Source organism: Lissotriton helveticus, chromosome 9 (assembly GCF_964261635.1).
Source record: "Lissotriton helveticus chromosome 9, aLisHel1.1, whole genome shotgun sequence".
NCBI classification, from domain to species: Eukaryota; Metazoa; Chordata; class Amphibia; order Caudata; family Salamandridae; genus Lissotriton; species Lissotriton helveticus.
The window spans coordinates 89,177,512-89,195,904 of NC_136070.1; the positions used below are offsets into that span (position 1 = coordinate 89,177,512).

An 18,393-nucleotide genomic window follows, 5' to 3' on the forward strand; every position below is an offset into this window, starting at 1 on the left:
GTTTAAAACATTGCGGCTCCTGATTTTGCAGTCGCAAAGCAAAACCTGTTATTTTACAAATCTAAAAAGCCTAAAATTATTTGTGTCTGCGAATTCAGTACCGTTAGCAGCCCGTGTGTACTAAGATACTTGTTTTAAAAATATATACAATTTATTTAAACTTTTCAGTCCAAATAGTTCTTCAGATATCGATGACGAAGAATAGGATTTTGCTTTAGTGTGGCGGAAAGAACATAAGGTTAATGGGCATTCGTTAAAAGAATGATTTTTCACCAGAGAAGATCCTGCAGTAAAGAAGCAGGGATTGTCATCGTGTTGTATGATTTTCTTTAATTAAGCTTGAAAAATGCCTTCAGTTGACTCGGATAAATCACTTGGGTATTGGAATCCAAATATGTAAGGTCCTTGGCTAAGTAATGTGTTGTAATTATAGCCTCTGGTTTTCACAGACCAGTAAATCATCTCTGATGACGATTTTTGTCAGCTCCCAGGAACCACACAGAGCGTGGTGATGCATCTGCTCCCTGCAGTTTAAGGTAGGGGGGCAGCAGTGATGTGACACATACCATGATATGTGTCCCTGGGATGCGCATGCACCGCTGAGCACTGCAAGTCAAGTGAGAAAGATAAACTCTGGCTGCCTGGTGGGCTCGCGCTTTCCCTGCTTCTTGTGCAGTGCCTTCAGTGGGAATGACTTACGCTGAAAATATATTTTTGCTTTTCTGATGTTTTACTGTTATATTTGCATGCATTTTCCCCCAGTGATTGGACATTTAACTGTGGCAAATATGAGCCTAAAATTAAACGATGTGGAATTGTTAATGATTCAAATATGCGTTCAGAATGTTAACTGTGTGCAGTGGAATAGTTGCAGAAGTGTGTCACTCAATGGAAACGTATGCATCGTCTTCTAATTTTAATTTAGTGACTTGAGATTGTCCAAGAATAATTGGTGTTACGTGTATTACGGAGATAGTAATTATAATTATCAGTATTATGATTGTTATTGTTCAGGTTTTTTTATAAAGCCTTAAATACCTTTGAACCCTCCATTCGATGCGCCCAGAAAGAATACATTAAAAGAAAGAACGGAGAAGACTATGAAGAAAGAGTAGAGCATCTAGGAAACCCAAAAATAGACGACAGACTTATGGCTCACACCCTAGTAACAGGTGAAAGAGAAATCGAAGCCCAAAGTAGATACAATCGATAACGCTATAGAGAAGTTTACATTGAGTCTAATAATAGACACAAACTGGATTATGTGCAGATGAAAAAGGCACCAGTTTTCTAAACTCTGATCGGATCTCTAGTAACATTGCTTTCTAATAGCACTGGGTTTTGCAGTTATAGTGTACTGTTTTCTGTACCTGCGAGATAAGCGTCTGATGCACTGTTTGTTACTGATATACAGTCATGAAGCTGCAAATGCCCACCAGGCAAGAGCTGTGTAGCATAGTGCTTAATGTGTTCAGATTGTTAAAGGTGGGGGGCACCAACACTTCTTTTGGGGACAGAAGCGTAATTTTCATCTCAGTAAGTAATTATAGGTACGAGAAAGATTAGAAAATAGTAACAAAAAAAGAAAGCAGGAATGACGAAGAACCTACAATAGTGTGATAGAGTGGTAGTAAGCAGGGCTTTAAGTGGGCAGGGTCACATCGGTGCTGAGCAGCGGCAGTTTTTTAAAGGAGGCCTCCAAACAGGTCTTTATCGGAATCCGTTTTGTGCCCTGGCACAGGTGGTCAGTTTTTCCCCGGACTGCAGTTACAGCAGGCACATCGACGTGCGCTGCTCACACTGCTCACTTCTCACTTCTCACAAGTGAAGAAGTTATGGCATGACGTTGTGCCAGGTGAGCATTCTAGGGGAAGGGAAATCTTTTAAAAAGAATCATTTTCTCTCTGGATTCCCTATCTTTTTTTGAAACCCAGGAGCAGCAACATCGTTGTGGTGGCACCAGTGCTTTAAGTGGAAGCTTTTTCAATATTATATACACGCCATAATTGCTGCTTATTTATCTTATGCAATTAACAACCATTGATAAAGCCAACAGTCTCATGACTTGTAAGGTAGGATGTTACTTGTTGTATGATATATCTGGATGCAATGACAGAAACAGCAAAATACTAGTCTGGCGGCACACTATGCTAAGCACAGAATTTTAGCATGTGTGTTTTTAAGCCACGCCTTAAATTACATTGACCACGACCCTTTGAGAGAGACCCCCCCCCCCCCAGTTTTTCATCCCACTTAAAGCCCTGGTAGCCAGTGCAGGGCGGTGGGCCTGCAACAGCATTTTCGCTAGACTGAGACCAGAAAATGCAGAAAGAAGAAAGCTAGTTGTGATGCCGTCTACTACTCGGTGCAATTGTAAAACATGCTGTTCCACTCAGTCATTCAGACTCCGTCTATCCTCCCTTCAGAGAAGAGCTTCAGGCTCTGCTCTTGAAGCACCCACTGCACCATAAATGTGGGAGCTTCCATCACTGGCTAGCAGAAGTGTTACCTCCCTTATCCGCACCCAACTCTCCGATAGCGCCTCCTGGTTGCAGAATGTGCACCAGCCTCACCCTTACAGCACTTCCACCTGGCCCCACCCCGCTCCACCATCAATCCTATCACTTCTGCTGCCTAGCACTTTTCTGCCTTGTAGCACTTTGGGCACTGGGTAGCTGTGCATAAATACCTACAGATGATCGGGCCAAGGAAAGTTCTTCACCTTCACACTCTCAAACATTGTAGGAGCAAGAAACATTGAAACGGACAACAAACGTGGAGGCTGGTTTCGAATAGGTTTGAAGCTACGCCTGGTACGCTAAGTGTGAGGCCTCGGTGGATGCTGAAAAGGGGTGTAAAAAACTCCGACATTATCGAATGTGCACTAGCTCCTGGTAAGCAGTTCCACATTTGGCGATAGTTTATGGAATGACGGTGCAAGCCATCTGACAAGGTTGTCTTGGCTTTGCGGGAGACCCCAGTTAACAGCTTGGATTCAGGCTGAACTGTGTGGCTTTCTGCTGTGCCTTAGAGGAATGCATACTATCACCTCCCTCTGCTCGAGTACAACGCAGATACTACATCTTTCTCATGCAATCCAGGTCAGCATGCTACAAACGTACGCTGTGGAGGTCAGTTTAGTTCCTTGAAGAGTTGCATAGGTTGGTTTCTTCCGTTATTGCCTCAGTGCATTATTTCCCTTTCATTTTAATATTAACATGCAGAGCTTGTTTGACTTTTAGGTCTCGCCGGACACAGATTTAGCTATATTTTTACCTTCATGTAAGCTATATATATATACACACCAGCCCTCTTCATCTGTTGCTCTCTTGAACTGCCATTCACATATGGCTAATGCTGATTATAGCATACAGCATTGGGCAATTGGGCAGCTCACTTTGGTCCCTCTTGCATTTTTAGTGACATCCTTTTGCCTGTCTACAAGTGTTACATCTGCCTTTAAAGTGCACTTCCGTGCAATGCTGCTGGCCAATATTTTACATTGTTAGTTCATTTTTCTTTTCTTTCTTTTTCCTTTTTATCGCCATTCTTGTCCGTTTAAACTATATCTTCAGGTTATGTTTATTCAAAACCAATAGTGCCTTACATTGTTCCAATAAAAACAGTATGTTCTAAATGGGGTTTCTTTACCTATTCAAGGTACAACTCTCTCCTAGGTAGCGCACTTTCTGCTCTATTAGAATTATATGTAGTGGTTATTTTTAAATGTATTTATTTCGCAAGCATATGACCACCTTTTTATTTTTGAGGCATATGCTTGCACTTTTAAAAAATGTATTCAATCAGCACACCAGCTTGTCAAGGCCAGAACTATTGGCTTTGCCAGTGCTTGTTTTGTTTACTGTTTTTGTCTTTCTAGTTTCATTAGTTTCCCTTTTCTGTACTTGTCTGTTGCTGTCTTCAAACGTTGGTTCCTTTGTATGTGTAGTATCTGCTTTCATCCCTCTCCCCTTATTTGTATTTGTCTGCTAATGTCTGTGTTGCTCTCTGTATTTCTCTTGTCTGGTTCTGCTCCAGTCTGCTTTTATTATTTTCTATCATCTTTTGTCTTGTGTTCTTTCTTTTGTCTTCCTTTTGTTTAAATTGTTCTTCTTTCCATCTCCTTTTATTAGCTTTGCCCTTTCCATACCCCTTCCATTGTTGTTTCTTTCCTCATCCATTTTATTATTTTTATAAATTGTTTCTCTTTTGTCTCTTTTAGTTCAATATCCAGTTTGCTGTGTTTATCTCATTTTCTCACTTTGCCCTCCTCTTTTCTTTTGTCCTCTTCTCATGTACTGGTGCTGGGTAAGTGTTAAATTAAGTTCACCATGAGAATTGATTCCCCCTTCAAACACTGGGCCAGCTGAACCACCATTACATTGGAATGGCATTACTCTTTCTTGATCTTCAGGGCTGGTCAATCAATCAAGGAATTATAAAGCATGGTAAACAGGGGAAAGCAAGGAGAAGGTACCCAAAACTTGGGGTAAAAAGCAAGGAGAAAGCAGTGAAAATGAGGCACTCAAAAGACAAGAACAAGAGCGATGCAGCAGCGAGCAGAGAGTGGGGCCTGATGCCTTCTCAATGGGGTCGTGCTGCAGCCTCCATTAAGTAGGTCCTGGAAGGTGGGAAGGGTGCTGGAGGCGGTGGGAAGGGTGCTGGAGGCGGTGGGTGGGTCTAGGCGGAAGCAGGAAAAAGGCAGCAGGCAGGAGCGACAATGAGCGGGGAAAAAAAGAAGAAATCAATGAAAAAAAGGGTAAAGCAACGAGAAGGCACTCAAAAAAAGGGGGGTACAAGGAGAACAAAGAAAATTAGGGGAAAACTAGGAGAAGACACTCAAAAAATGGGTAAGATCAAGGAGAAAGCAATGAAAAAGGAAGAAAAGCAAGGAGACTGCACTCAAAAACAGGGGGAAAGCAAGGAGAAGGCACTCAAAAAATGGGGGGAGGGGAAAGGAGAAGGCACTCAAAAAATGAGGGAAAAACAATTAGAAAACAATCAAAACTAGAGAAAAGCCAGGAGAAGGCACTCAAAAAACAGGGTAAAAAGCAAGGAGAAAGTAATGAAAATGAAGGAAAAGCAAGGAGAAGGCACTCAAAAAGTGGGAAAAAAGCAAGGAGAAGACCGGAGCGAGAACAATGCAGCAGCATGGTGAGAGCTGGGTCTGGTCAGCCTCGAGGAACTTATCCCTATATTAAATCCCTTTGTGGCCCAGGTCATAAATGCAGCAGGTACTGTGGCGCCGGAGCACACTGATGGAAGGGGGCAATTCACCTCAATTATCACTGTCTTCTACTATTCAGCAGTGGGTCTGGTAGCCATCTTATTTCACTCCCATAGGGTCCATGAGCCACTTGCTATGGTGCATGCTCAGAGATTGGCCTTGATGGTAAAAGTTAATTGTACTTTGCTTTTAAATGGAAATACTCTAAGTTCTTTCCTTCAATGCCATCACGGTGGACAAGTGTTAGACCTGTCATCCTTATGATGGTCTTCGCCCAGACTTTGTGCTTTTTACTATCTGTTTTGCTGATTCTTTTTGTTGGCCTTGGACTCTGAGCACTTTACCACTGTTAACCAGTGCTAAAGTACATGTGATTCTCCCCTAACACATGGTGACATTGGTGTATACCGGATTGATATCTTTGATTTACTAGTAGGTCCTTTGTAAAACGGAATAACATACACCCAGGGCTTCTAACTCAAATTCCACTAGTGGGCCGGCAGTACCAATTGTGCTACCCTCATAAGTAGCCTTTCAAACCTGTCTCAAGCCTGCCACTGCAGTGGTTGTGTGCAGTTTACTGCCACTCAACTTGACATTTAAAACTACTTGACAAGCCCCAAACTCCACTTCTATTACATATGTCACCCCTAAGGTAGACCCTAAGTAACCCTAACGGCAGGGTGCCATGTAAGTAAAAGGTCGGACATGTGTGTTTAATCTTTACATGTCCTGGTAGTGACAAACCCCCCCCCCCGCCCCCAGTTTGATTTTCACTACAGTGAGGCCTACCCCTCTCATAGGCCAGCATTAGGAATTGCTCAATATACTTTTAAGCTGTAACTCTTGATCAGAGAGGAGTAGGTTTTTCATGTTTCATATCTTTGGAATGGTAATGATAAAGCCTCCTCGTTGGTGGAGTTAGATTTCACATTACTGTTTTAGAAATGGCACTTTACGAAAGTGGGCATTACTCTGAACTTACTGCTCTGTGTGCCGCCTTTCTCCAATACATGTCTGGGGTGGATGACAGCTACACTTTGTGCATTCCCTCTAGACAGCCACAACACAGGAAGGATAGGTGTGTCTGAGTACCCATCTATATACAGCTGCATTCAGATGGTCTTGCCTGGGCAAGATGGAAGGGAGGGGTCAACACTTCACTTGAATAGGCAGAGTCCTCTCCCCACACATAGGACTGATTGGCCCCCACAGATAGCCTGGCAGACAGGTGGGTTGAAAGGAATACTTGTGCACTTCATAGAGCTACTTTGAAGTCATCCCCGCATCAAAAGCACTTATGTGTATACGTCCAGGGCCTCTGACCCCATCAAACCAGACACTTGTGGACTTGTAACTGAAGCTCTGCCAGAAGAATTACAATGCTGCTTAAAGGACTCATCTGGACTGCTGATCTGGAAGACCTGCTTTTCTGTTTGTTTCCCGGCTGCCTGCTGCTTTCTGACTCTGCATTAGAAGAGCTGGACTCTTCCTTCACTCCGAATGATCTCCGACAGCTTTTTGGCTTGTCTCCTGTTTCTTGAGACTCATGTATCAAAGTATCTACACTTACTTCTGTGCCTGGCTCACTGTAAGTGGCCCAGATGCTTACAACATGAATTTCGGCTCATCGCCTGTATGCATGTAGCGGAACTGGAGCATCAACCCAGTTGCAGGAGTAAAATCAGTGCATCGCATTAGAACCAGCGCTTTGCCTCCTGAGATGGATGCATCGGACAGTGTATTGCCGCCGCTGCAATTTGGTGAGATAGACACATTCTCTTGACTGCAGGGCAGAACACAGGAAAGTTTGTTTACCGCGGTGTGTGTGGTTCCTGTAGCCGGCCTGGGCTCCATCACTGTCGGCCTGAACTCTGACTTTGCCCCGGTCCAGTGCCCCTTAAAGTAACCTTTTTAGTGCTCCCTACTTCTAAGCGCATTATTGCATGTATTCTTTTCAAATTCAAAATCTCAACTACTACACATTGGATTTTTGTTGTTTTTGTCTTGTTTTGTTCAGAATATAATAATATATTGTCCTAAACCTGTCTGGAGTATTTTTGTGGTGTATTGATTGTTACTTTGTGAGTGTGTTGCACAAATACTTTACTCATTGCCTCTTTAGATAAACCTGCCAGCTCTGTGCCAAGCTACCAGAGGGTGACCTGAGCACAGGTTATCTTTTTGTGTATGTAGCTTACCCTGACTACAGTGGTGGTTCTTGCCTGGCCTCAGCTAACGAGAAATTCCATTTCTAACAACAAACATTTACAGTTTGTCCTCTCCACCTCTGGGCAGAACTGAAATCTGTGGCCAAGAAATTACTAGAAATCTGTAGTTTACAAGCAGAATTATTGGCAGTCGACTCGGGCCATCACTCTTGTTTCTATGGTCCCTACTGGCCACCTATTTTAAATTAAAGTAACATAACGTGCAGCTTCATGTTGTTAATGGGTAATATTTGATATCAATCAGGATTTACAAAGTGCGCTAAATCACCCGTGAGTGTCTAAAGGCACTGGAGTTGCTAGCTGCTTTGTGGAGAAAGCAGTGAAAAACTAGGCAAAAGCGGGGGGAAATAATCAGAAAACCGGGGGAAAGGAAGGAGAAAGCCGTGAAAAAGAAGGCGAAAGCAGTCAGAAAAGGGGAGGGGGAGGAAGGAGTAAGCAGTGAAAACGAGGGAAAAGCTGGAGAAAGCACTCAGAAAAACGGGGCGGAAGCAGAGTGGTGCAGCAACCCGGGGGAGCTGGGCCTGGGGCCTTCTTGGATTGGATTGGGACAGTATTTTAAGAGAGCTGGAGTGTATCCCTAATGATATGATTGTGTTTTTTGCCTATACTAAGCAATTAATTAATTCAGATGCTTCATTACTCCCTGTTTTGGTTTCTCTGCCATAGTTTCCAACATGTTTTAATTCAGTAGTTGGTGTATATGTTGTTATTCGATTGATGCACCTAATTATACCAAATAGCCATTGTTCGGTCAGTCCTCGGACAGGTTCTCCTTTCTTTTGGCACCTGACCCAGTTGAGATGCACGTTGGATTTCAGCTCCTAAAAGCAAAAGAAATCTCTGCGCGAAACACTCAGGGAAAACGTGGGAATCAAAATAACAAGGATTTTAACGGGCCACTCGTAATGAGGATGTAGGTCTTGCAAAACGCGGTTCGTCGTCTTTTTCCTTATGATCGCTTTGAGTCAAATGGAAAGTGGAACATAAACTCCAAATTATTAATCATGTCCTTCTTTCTAGATGCCATTGCATAAGACTGTATGGCCTTGAGACCCTTGCTCATATGTTTTAATTTTCTTTACCATGAGTTGGTTCTGTTTTGCACGATTGTGCTAATTAGAGAATGTTAAGACAGAAAACATTTGTTTTCTAAAAGAAATTTGTGGAATTCATTAGAACAATTCCAGCTGTTACTTTGACGTGTACTGGTCGGCCTGTTTGTTTGTGTGACGCATGCGCCGTACCTGGTGTGTTCGAACACCGCATCTCTACTAGAGCCCTGGAGCGCCCGACATCTTGACGTAGCTTGAGACGGCTTCACGCCTGGCAGAGCTCGAGGCTGGGCTGTGCTGTCATCATTAGAGTGACCACCTGCCCATAATTTGTATGAAAGGAGCATATCATTAAATGTATGATGCTTTCCCTCAAATTCTGTTGAACCAAGTACCAGATAATAAACTTTCTATGCTAGCTGATGTCAGACGAATGTACATTTTTGGTCTGTTATAGTGGTGGTTTTAACTTTGCAAACCTTATTTCATTAAAAATAAAACATACCTACATTAGGAGGCATTGGGTCAGCCGTCTTTATTGGTTGGTCTGCTCAGCTGTAAGTCACATAGGAAGAAGTTGGGCATAGAATTTTCTTTCGGAAGTATAGGGTGTTCTTTCATTTTTTTAAAAACGTTTTATTGGCATTTGTAGTGTACAATAAACATGGCGCGTTCGGATACAGTCGAATTATTTGCATTCTTTGCCTTTCACAGCATTATACATTGTTAATTATACAACAAATGGACATGTATCCTGCCATTATTAAGGTCTAGTATCAAACAATTCCTACGAAGAACTGGGATGCAGAACTGGGGGGGGGGGAGAGTATTCATGGGAATCTGGGTACTAATGGTAAGTGGGGTATCGGGGATAGAGTGTTCTTTCATTTCCTATTATTGTGGCATAGGCTTGCAATAAAAACAATTTTTAAAGGCCTGGTTAGACCACACCTATAGGCTTTGCCAGCTCTTGCTTACAGATATTGTCCAAGGTGTGGGTTGCACTGCAGGGCGGTGGCTTGTAACTCAGCTGTAAATGAGGTTTTATCAGTCATTTAAGTAGTAAATACCTCAAACTGGACTGTATGTGAGTGCATGAGTCTCAAGCCTGAGAGATGCGGGTGTTACACACAACACACACTTAACCACCCTTCCCGGTGACAGTACCGCATCTGCTGCACCACATAGTGGCACGAAGTAGGATAAAATGACAAGGAGACAACAGAGCATCTACTCTCCGTGGCTTACAATTATTGTTCTTGATTATTTACTTACGAAAGCTTTCAGAAGCTCCCTCTTAATCTGAAGAAAACTGACTGGGGAGTATAGAACCTCCTCGTTCTGTCTGCATGAGTGAAGCTGCTGAAAGTGGGTCAGTTTGACTGAGTTCTTGAAGAAGTGCACCAAGCAATGATGCAAGATACAGCAGACACCTTGACGCAATGGACGCTGTGCTTAATTTGCTGGTCTGAAGAGACTGTATGTTTGTCCCTTCATGGTGGTTGCCAAGAATAATAAATATTCAGTAGGTAAACAGAAGTAGCAGGTACATGAGCTTAGTACCATCGACCTGCTGCTACCAGCCATGTCATCCCAGTGAGTTCAACTGTTTCAGTCCCCTAGGTTGTTTGTTTCCAGAAGGGGCGTGATGGCCCATGCTCTCATAGTTAGTAGAGCAGGTCATATTAAACCTTGTAGGCACTTTCGGCCAGCTGTGGTGGACCTGTTAAACTCTGACTCCAGTCCAACTATTCTACAACGCAGCTCATGTGTTTGTAACTTCTCGAGGTTCGGCAAAGGATGCTCGCCTTGCGCATGCTACAGCGAAACTACAAAAATCATTTTAAAATCAGCACTTACCATTTCCCTGAAACCTCTGAACACACACTCATTCGTCAGTTGGGCCCATAACACTGCGCATTTACTCTATTCACTTAAACTTGGCTTCAAGGAATTTGGTGAAACACAAAGGAGTAATGCTGTAACATTTGGCGGAGTGTCTAAACCTATTTAATCAGATACTATTTACGCCTACAGTTTATACGCTTTACCATGGTTTAATCAATTGTAAGTTTTATTCAGACACACCACCATAGTGGCAATGGATCTGCTAGAAAGAAAATTAGGCCTAGGAAAATCACAAGACCAGCTTTTAATATTCCATTTCCCAATTTTATTAAAGCAAAACTTTAGTATGTCTGACACTTAGGCATTAATTATTTCTTTATTAAGTAAAATCTTAATCTTTATTTCAGAATGATCATTTTATTTAGAGCTCAGAAAACAGTAATTTATTGATTGATTGATTGATTACTTTATTTCGATATGCATATATCATAAAAGCAGTACAAAAGATAAAAACAGCATGTCGAAAAAAAAGTATGACTGTACATTCGATGAAAGAATAAAACACATTAGATCAGCATAAATTAATTAAAAAAGAGGATTAAATTGATATGGACAGTCTTTTATGTCTAATCAACCAAGCCCATTTTAAAAACTTGGCAACAGCACAAACAATGGGAGGGGCTGTATTGGTTAAAAGAATCCGGAGGGCAACAGAGTACTGGCGGGTACCCAATTCTCTGCAGATAGAACCAAGCCATCGTGATCTGGGGCGACCATAGTCCGGGCATTCGAAAAGAAAATGTGGCACCGTCTCTGGTTTATCGGGACAGAGAGCACAAAAGCGTGATGAGGACTGGGGTTTATTCCACCTGGAGCAGAAGTCGGCCAAGGGTAGGGTTCCTAACCGGAATTTGATGTACAGGGACCGATCCATGGCGATTGTTATTATGTCCATGTACGGCTCGTAGGTGACGACATCTTTTATCAGCAGAAAGGCTGCGGTGGTTTTGCAGTGCTGCTGGCTACTGATGCGCTTCACACCAACCCACTCCCAAAAAAGTTTTTTTAAGGTCTCCTTCGGGGGAGCGGAGTGGCTATGCCAGCAGGAGTCCAGGCCTAGGTCCCCTAAAAGATGTTTAATGTCCTTCAGCCATTTGATGCTATGCCAACCGTCGGAGTGCATCACCTCAGCTAGACCATTGGCATAAGATTTTAGCTCAGGAACCCTCCACAGGCGAGCCCAGAGCAAGAGGGGTCGAAGACGGGCCTGATCCCTTATAGCTTTGCAGCCAGTATCCATGAGCACTGGGATAGTCGGACTACTCGAAGGAATGGCAAGGAGATCTTTAATGAATTTGTTTTCGGCCTTGCTCAGTAAATCCACTTTGCCCAGGCCCCACAGTTCGGCTCCATAAAGTGACGCAGGGACCGCACGTACTTTGTATATGTCTAGTAGAGGGGCAACACAGTGTTTTGTTGAGTTGTTGAACTCCTTAAGGAGGGCCCCCCCCACCCTTTTGTGGACCATTGTCATTTTATTGATGTGGGCGGTCCAGCTCATCGCGTCGTTAAGTCGAATTCCCAAGTAATCGAATTCTGCCACTCTTTCAAGGGGTATGGAGTTCAGAATGGGAGGGCGGCCAAGTTTGCGTGGTGGATGCATAACTAGGTACTTGGTTTTTTCCACGTTGATGACAAGTCCCTTAGTGGTGCAAAAGTCCTGAAAGCGGTTCAGTAGTGTCTGGAGACCTTGGGGGGTTTTGGAGATGAGGAGGGTGTCGTCGGCGAACAGCAAGGTTGGAATTTTTACGCCTCCCAGAGTGGGGGCGTCTGCTGGTTCGCCGAGTAGGTGATCTACCACTCCATTGATATAGAGGGAGAATAAGGTGGGGGCCAGGACACAACCCTGCCTTACTCCCCTCTCGACCCTGATCTTATCGGTCTTTTCCCCGTTCAACCCCCATCTGACCTGGGCATAGGTGTTATTGTGCAGTTTGATGAGGAGGTTTAATAAATACGGGGGCATCCCCAGTCCGTGAAGCACCCTCCAAAGTTCCTCCCTAGGAACCAGGTCAAAGGCAGTCTTTAGGTCAATAAAGGCCAGATAAAGACTGCCTTTGCCCAGCTCCACCACCTTCCAGTGTAGTAGCAGGAGCCTAAAAACCTGTTCGATGGTTCCTGTGCCTGGACGGAACCCGGCTTGCATATCGGACAGGATGTGGTTATCGTCCACCCATTGTGAGATCCTCCCCAAAATGGCTTTCCCCGCCAGTTTCTGGCTCGAGTCTATTAGGCTTATGGGCCTGTAATTCCCAGGTAGATCCCGGCTGCCCTTTTTGTAGATGGGGACCACCTCCGCACCTCTCCAGGAATCTGGTACAGGGCCTCCCACAGCGATTGCATTGAGGAGTGCGGAGATTAGTGCCCCCCATTCTTCCGGATATGCTCGGAGGATATCGCCTGGTAGGCCATCCGGACCAGCTGCTTTTAATGGTACCAAGGTTTTAATCTGCTTTGTGACATCCAAAACAGAAAAAAATTCCAGGTCTTGGGCTGGGGTGAAGGGCGGGAGGTTAAAGGGGTCGTTTAGTCGGCCTTCGGCTGCAGAATAGAGTTTTTGGAAGTGGGAGAACCATGTCTGGGCATTGATAGTACAGGTCCTCAGGGTGTCATCGGGACGGTTCCTATTGCCCACCAAGTCCCAAAAACCTTTGGCGTCTTTCCCACGACTGGCAGCCAGGAGGTCCTGCCAGAAGATATCCTCCCACTCCATCTTAGCGTATTTTTGGCAGAGCGCATAATGTCTCCTGGCCACCCTAGTCTTGGACGGTAGTTTGGACTTGACTGCTTCAATGAGAAGTGACTTCGCCTCCCTGCACTTCTGATTGTACCAGCCCTGTCTAGCTCGTGAGCTTGGATTCCTTCTGTTCGTATTGGCTGGAACTACAAAGAGGTCACTAATAGCCTGGGTTATGGTACAGAACCTTGGGGCCACCTCCAGCAACCCATCCTCTTGGGGGTCAAGATTAACTAGGGCTGAGGCAAGAAGCTGCCTAATGGCAGAAGTTTTCTCCTCTGAAAGTGCCAACTTCGCCCACTTTAGCCGCCGTCCACAGTTGGCGACTACTGACAGGTCCGGGGCAGGGTTACGAGAGGTTATACTCGCGGTGCTAGTTAGCCGCCTGTGAGACAAGGTGAGAGAGAGGAGGTTGTGATCACTCTCGACAGATGGTATAATCACCATGTCCTCCACCATGCTCCACAGGTGCATGTCAAGGAGAAAGTAATCGATCCGTGACGTATGCCCTGGCCTATTATAGGTGTGGGCCCCTGCTTTGTCGGACCTAGTCCTGCCATTGGCAGCCCTCAGACCAAACTCCATAGCTAATGAGTTGATCTGAAGGGCCACTTCTGTCCACTTTTTAATGGGACTGAGTTCAAGGGACGGAATCCCCCACCTGATGTCATGTTCCTCTTGATCAGTTAAGATTTCGAGGTCCAGGGGCTCAAAGGTACAATTGAAATCGCCCGCCAACAAGGTACAAGACCTGTGAGGTGACGAGCGAAGCTGGGCTTCTAGACAGGCTATTACTGGGGATTCTCTACCCCCCTTTGTGCCTCGGGCGTAAATGTTAAAAATATTTAGGATGACTCGGCCCTGGGGATTTTTCAACAATATGTTGAGGAGATCCGGGCATTTGGTATTCCGCTCCACCACCCTGCAGTTAAGTGCTGAAGCCACCCAAATTAAGAGGCCACCCGAAGGGCGGCCCCTACCAGTTGCACTAAGAACTGCTGGCAAAAAGTGGGTGGAATATCCTACCTTGTGCAGGGGCACCCCACTCCAGGTTTCCTGGAACAGGCATATGGAGTGTTGCTCCACTAGCGCGTTCCAGTCCGGCAGCGCTAGCTTCCTCTCAAGGCCCGCCACATTCCAGCTGAAAACCCTAATCGGGGGGTCCGTCACAGCAGTAATGCTACAGTCCTCAACAGGGTGCAGCGTGTCCACAACACCCACACCAGGGAGGCTAACCAGAAGGTCAGAAAGTGCCCCGATCTCCCCTTGCTCTTTTTCAGACTCGACAGTAGCCTGGCTTTGTGATGTAGTCGAGGGGCTACCGGTTTTGAGGAGGGGTGTAGGCTCGGCAGCAGGGCTCAAAGCCACAAGGGCCTCCCCGGGAGCGTCACAGAGTCAGCAACCCCAGGAGCCCCAATTCTGTGTCACTGGGGCTGGATATAACTGCTGTGAGAAGACTCCCGGGGAAGGATGACAGTGGACGATGTTTTCTACGAAAAATTGACCCCCAGGACTACTATTATAGGGGAGTTGACCAAGATGGATGGTAGGAGTGGTCGTGATAGTCCGTGGGTAGAAGAATGTTAAGTCGACTACATCGACACCCATTCCAGCCGTAGATCGCCCTTGGGAGCATATCAAATGGGCGACTCTTGCGTCTTGGAAATTAACCACCACACAATCCCCTTCAAGAGATTTTTTTCCCGTGTCCGATCCAACCCACCCTGCGTACGCCAAGAATTATGCCATCCACTCCCGAAGGGAGGGGCCTGTTGATTTTCAGCCAATGGATGACCTTGTTCTTAAGCGCCTGGTGATTTTCCTGCTGGGTATTCCTAATAGGGGGGACTTTAGTGAGGACGACAACAAACGGGTGGCACTCAGGGGGGAGGTTAACTGGGGGACACTTTCGTGTAGGTTTCTGCGAAAAAACCAGTGGAGAAGGGTTATTGGGCGGAAGGGTGGTGGGTTTAGCCTTAACGGTTGTCGCTGCACCACCAGTTTTGGCGTGTAAAGCGGCCCCAGGTTGAGAAGTTGGACCCGTCCCTCCCTTCTGGTGTTTCCTTTGACCTAGGTTAGGCACAGGGGTTGTTACAGCTGGGAGAGGAATGGCATGCACCTGGGCAGCATGCGTGGAGACATTCGGCCTTGACTGCCTCGAGCCATCCTGGAAGGCGGCCGAGGAAGCGTTCCCAAGAGCTGGTCGCTTGGGCGGCTGTGTCGACTGTTCTCCTGGAGGATGACTCACTAGAGCCTCTTTCCCAGTGTTCCTATCTGTCCTGTCCTCGCTGGGCTTCGGCTGTAATTTGAACAAGGTTTTCAGGGAAAAGAAGTTGTCCCTGGTAACCTGCTCAAAACGGTCAAGCCTGTCCCCCAAACTTTTGACTTGGTCAATAAGTGGTACCAAAAGAGACCTGACCAGTTTCTCGATCGGCTCCAAAAAGAGACCCTCGTTGGCTAGGTCAGGTACTGCTGGGACCAACAGGGGAGGTAGCACTGTGTCAGCTACGATTGGAGGGGCATTAGAGTTCCTAGGTGGTGCAGATCCTCCAGCACCTGGGAGTGTGGGGCCCCTCTGGGGCTGATACCTGGCGTGCTTAATAAGCGTGGAGTGACAGCCCTTTCGAATGATGGTCGCCCTTTTCCCTTTCCTTTTCATAGGCCCCTGGATAGATCGAGTCTTGGGCGGAAGTTGTGGATCGGGTGTGGGAGCGTCAGAGCAGTAATGGGACTGAATGCCAGGAGAACCGGCTGTGGGAAGGTCGGGGCGGGACTCTACAACCACGGTACAAGGGCTGACGAGGTGAGAATCAATCAGCAAACTTTCTACCCCATCTGTTCCAACCTCTAGTGGTGCAATATGAGAATCCCCAGGTAAATCCCCAAGCAATGGTGCAGGGGAAATGGAGATTGATGAGGACATCACTGATGCCGGAGAAGGGCTTTTGGAAGGGGGGATTTATTTAGAAGTCAGTTAAAAGCTTAGCAAAAGATAGATAGTTCCAAATTCATTCTCTCCTAACATCCCTAACACCCTCATCTTATCCTTCAATCCTGCAAAGCAAACAAGGAAAATAGTTAAAGTATCTTACATCCAGGAATCGGTCTTCAGTCCAGCAGCACTTCGAGAGGAAATCAAAAGAGCGACCCCCTCTAAGAAAAATCTGGGGTTTTTATACACTAATTTCCTAACTTAATCTATCTAAAAAGTATCTAACATCACCAGTTCGGGTTCTGATTGGACAATTTGGGGTGGATGAGCATCTCCTCACCATTACAACATCATGTTCACGGTGAATTAGCAGAACCATAATAGTCCATTGTTTTAAACAGTCTTTGGCCTGGTTACTTCCTTGACTCGCAACGTTGGCCTGTTTTCTCACGTTTAGAACACTCGAATGTCCATATTCTGGCAATCATCCTAACTTCAGGGCAAAGCAGCCTTGAACTTCCCCTCCGAGTACAGGCAGCTCACTCTCGCTGGTAGGCTTTGGGCACGCATGCGCAGTCCAGCACTTGCTCTGTTAGTCAGAGTAACCGGATTTTGTAGGCCTCAGACGCCACTTTTGGAACTATCATAGAAACAAACACAAATTCATGTTAATTATGGTACTGAAACCCGTCTGTTTCCCTCCCACCATACTTATGCTTCCCTATTAGTTATTACCTAGCAGATAAGCCACATAAATGCGTTTCATACTTACATATCCGATGACTTTTCAGCACAATAACCTGTACAATAAGCACATTCACATTGCATTTATTTATATTTAAGCTATGCATTAGTTCACAACACAATAACGACACAAATTAGTTAATTATATTGCTTCATGCAAGTAAAATTAGTATATCCTCGTGTTCATGTATGTGCATTTTATACTATTTGTTGATTTAATAGACCAAAACACAACATTAGTAGACGTTAATGTTATGGAACATTGACTTCACAAGGGGTACACAAAATTGTGTTTTGCCACCTTGCTCCATCACAGACATTTCCAACACATTCACCCCCATTCATAGGGAGAGGCAGAGCTTTTCTGTAAAACATATTTTATTGCTTTCTTTCAGACAAAAAAGGGACATTAAAATTTACAAAACACCTATCTTTACACCTTTGTTCCCAATTGTTTACGTGTTGCTTCTGTAGGACACACATTGCACACTTGCATACCTTGTTGGAACCAGCATTTGATTGTGCTATTATGTACGGAATCTTGAGTGAATGATTCACATTTCTACTACTATTGTTACTTTACATACTAGGCACAAACAAAAAGTGCTTTATCATCAAACTGGTAAATCACTACGGCTACAGCATTAAACTTCCACAACTTTTGGGGGGTCTCTCCTCTGAGTTACTGGCGAATACCTCAAATACGTCTTCCCATTGCTCCAATGGCGGCTCTTGTAGCAATCAAAGTACATCAGCTCTCCTTACCCTCAATGAAGTGACAGCTACTGCTTTCCAACATTGGTAGTGCTAACACTAAATTCTCCCATGTGGTAACTATCCCAGCAAGCACGTTGCTATTGACCTATCTACAGTCGCCTACATTTGGGCAGTTTCCTCCCTGGTAGACTGGGAGAGGCAAAGCTTCATGGCAACATCTTAGGCTTGGCAGCCATGACAGGCGTAAGCTCTAGTTCTGCGGAGCATCATGGCTAATCTGTCTCTGTACCACCATGGAACTTGGACTGCTCACAAAAATATAGTATTAAGATTAGGCCTGGACAGAAAATTATGTTCCGTTCACGGAAGTTGCGAAGTTTGGGCATTTTAGCGTTCCGCAGAGAATGCGGAGATGTCGAAACTTCCTCGATCCGCGGCATAGCAGAAGTTTTTTCTTGTTCGCGCATTAAAAATGCGTTCTCGCGCGCGTGGTAGCGACTTACCGGATCCCTGCGTTCGTCTGAGTTTTCCTATCCATTCGCGTGCGCCAAGAGATGTTGGATTTTTGGTAGCCGGTTGCGCTATCCCGTGAGAGTTTTGCGATCACGAACATGTCATTCGACCTGCAAGAGGAAATAAGCATCGCGAGCAAGATTTACGCACCCATTAGCGACCGCATGGGCAAGTTAGATATATTTCCCGTGAACACGCAAAAATACATCGCGAACGGGCGGGAAAAGCAATCTCCTCGTCTTCGCGAAAGTTCTGCGTGCTCGCGGAGATTTAGAGCAATTTCGTGATCATTTTCTTAGGGCAACTAGGCAAATTCCGCCCACCCCTAATTA

At 45.2% G+C, this 18,393-nt stretch overlaps 1 protein-coding gene across 10 annotated transcripts in view; it reads left to right on the plus strand.

Moving 5' to 3' along the window:
- Positions 1-18,393, plus strand: part of GPHN (gephyrin) — a 1,934,090-nt gene that overhangs the window by 612,598 nt on the left and 1,303,099 nt on the right. The gene's annotated exons all lie outside the window — the stretch shown is intronic.